Genomic DNA, 3,287 nt, shown 5'->3' on the forward strand with positions numbered 1-3,287 from the left:
CTCTAAGGCCAAACCATTTTTTTAGCACCCATTTTCATTTCTTTTTTATACAAACTTCACACAATTAATAAACATATCAAATTAAATCATTTTCACTTCATTTTTCACACACTTATTATTTAATATATCTATTTTATGAATAATCAAAAAAAATCATAAAAATATTATTTATTTCATGTATTTTAATTAGGTTTAAAATAGTACGTTTTAAATGTTTTCTTAAACACTTTAAAATATATATTTTCATTTTGTTTTAACCTAACTACTTTGTGAATAATTTTATGATAAAACCCTAATTATTTAGGTCTTAATTGGGTATAGATTTCATCTTTGCCTTAATTAAGTTGACTTTTGTCAATATTCAAAACTGTTTTCAATCTCTGATTAAACAGATGATTAAGGTTTTCAAACAACAAAACCTTATATCATTTCAATCATTTTCAACTGTTTCTCATAAACAGTAAATCATTTTTTAAGTGGGCCTCTAATAGAGTGTAAGTCCCAACACCTTCTTTCTTTTCATAGTTTGTTTTCAAAAACTGTATTTACAAAATCTTCTTTCTGTTTTCAAAACATTCTTCTGGTATTTGAAGGGCATTATTCCCGGTGAAACTCTTCAGATACCTATGTGACCTTTGTCCATCTTCACTTCTTCTGTTTTCCAAAAAAACCATTAACTGTTTATCATATATATATTCAACTGTTATCCATCAATTACTGGTAAGGCTTTGTACATACTTCTTCAATGGCCTCCACTCCATCCAGGTTAGGCTTTACAAGCTTTCAATTTACAGTCTTTATTTAAATTACTTTCAAATATAAACTGTGCATATATATTAGTTTAGAACTACGTTTGAGTATAAACCCTAGGACAGTTAAACTATATATATATTATAGGAATATGACCTAGTGTTATACCCCAAAATTTGCCCGCATCTTTTTTCAAGAAAACTCCAATCTGAAAATTAAGAGTCTCATATAATCATGGATTTTTATTTCAACAAATATCCTGACATATGAAATACTTAGTTTTTAGAAATTTTCTTATACAGTAATTTGGCCTGCAGTTGAATTTATTCTTACGCAAACGCCAAATACTGTTTATTACTTCACACATGCTATTTATTTATTTACAGATAAATAGTACTGACACAATTGGTACAGAGTTAAAATCTTTTTGCAGGCGCAGAATCAGGAAACTCAGACTGTACTGGTAACAGTATATTAGTTATTTATTATGTCTGTGTTTTTTAACAAGTCATGTAAATAAACTTTCATTTTTCACATAAAACAAAAACAAAAAACAACAAAAAAGAAAATTAACTTTGACTGTTGATTTTTCACTCTAAATGCTACGTCAATATCTGAACAGTCAGTTGACAGCCAAACTGCTGACAGTACAATTCTCAGTGTTTTATACCATCAATCAAATCAATCTTTCACAATTCAAAATTCCAAGATTTTTGTTCTAGAAGTCTTCTGAATATCACGCGATTAGCAGAGACTCAACACTGCACAAAAATCAGGTACGTTTAACTGTCTCCTACATAAACAGTCCCTGACTAGGGTTTTCTTGTTTTTACAGGAGAAACAAGTTTTTGAGAGCTCAAATGGATTTCATGCACATCCATACATCTCAAAGTACCATCATACAAATTTTCAAACTTCAATTCACTCAGACGCACCGTCAGCAGCTCAAACAGTCAACAGACGACCCGTTTGACCAAAAAAGTCAACAGACAGTCAAAAATGAATTTTTTTGTCAAAGTCCATATTTTGTCAAAGGATTCATCATTTGATCATTGGATGATCATAATTCATCAAGGAAAGATCAAAAATCAACAAAACCCTAAGATTCAAAATTAGGGTTTTTGCCTGAAAAGTCAACTCAACTTTGACTGATCATAACTCTCTCATCCTTCATCCAAAAAATTCAAACCAAAGCTCATTTTGAAGGAAATTCAATTATCTTTCAAATGCCATTGATCCCATGGTCATTGGATTCACCATTTTAAAAATATGATCAAAGACATTACAGGTCAATTTCAAAGTCAACAAAAAGACACTTTTTTCAAAAGGACACACAAAGAGCATCAAAAATCATTTTGACATGAGACCAAAGGCATTGGTTAGAGGACTCTTTGAGGTTTCCAAAAAGTGCAAGATCTACTTCATATGACAAAAATTGAGGGATTTACACCTTGTTGAAGTTGGCTAAATTTTGGAAAATGCATAAAACCAACATTGCTCAAAAATGCATTTTTTTCCAAATGGGGCCAAGTTTTCATGGTTCAAACATCATTTCCACAATATTATGGGCCTCCCACGACCAAGACAAAGCCCACACCATTTTTATTCATTTTTGGTTTAATTTTATCACATATAAGATTAAATTAAAAAGGAAAAATGGAAGAATAATACATAGCTTTAATCTTAAGCTAAAGCCTCCACAATTGACTTAATTATGCAGCAAGGAAGGTGCAAGGAAAGTCTATGGCAAGAGGTGTGGAAGAATTAAGCAAAGGTTGCTTAAATTTTAAGCTTGAAAGACAAAAATTCAACAAAGACAATTAAGGCTTCTTAGCTTAGTTTTTAAGCACTCCATGGCTTATAAATAGCTTATCATACTTCACAAACAAGAGGAGAACGAAATAGAAAAGGAAGCATAGCATAGAAACCTCAAAATTCTCACAAAAATCTCCAAACTATGTAATTTTCATTTTCATATTTCCAATCAATATCAATACAAAACAATCACTTCCAATCATCTCTTAAAGCAACATAGAGTAAGAATAAGCTCTTTGTTTGGTCCCATGAGAGTCGTAATAAGTGTATAAAGTTTTGCATGAACATCATACTCCCTCATGCATACCACACCTAATCAGGTATCCTTTTATTTTCTATTTTATTTTAATTTCTTTACAAAATTAATTAAAAATAGTTTTAAAAATCCAAAAAATGCATAAAAAATATTTTTAGACTTCTAAAATAATATATTATTTTCTGAAATAAAAATATTTTATTTTTCTTCATAATTTCAATATTTTGCATAATTAATTAGTATATATTTATATATTTGCTTTTTAATTATTCTAACCAATCAAAAAAATCATAAAAAATTGTTCTTTATATTAAATATTGTTTATATATTATAAACTAATTATGTACATATTTTGAATAATTTTCTCTTTAAGTTTTAATTATTTGTATAATTATTTGTATAATTATGTTTTAATTAGCTTAAATCAATTTCAAATAAATTTCAAAAATTCCAAAAAAATTAGTTT

The sequence above is a fragment of the Vicia villosa genome, linkage group LG3 (genome assembly GCF_029867415.1).
Source record: "Vicia villosa cultivar HV-30 ecotype Madison, WI linkage group LG3, Vvil1.0, whole genome shotgun sequence".
In the NCBI taxonomy this organism is placed as follows: Eukaryota; Viridiplantae; Streptophyta; class Magnoliopsida; order Fabales; family Fabaceae; genus Vicia; species Vicia villosa.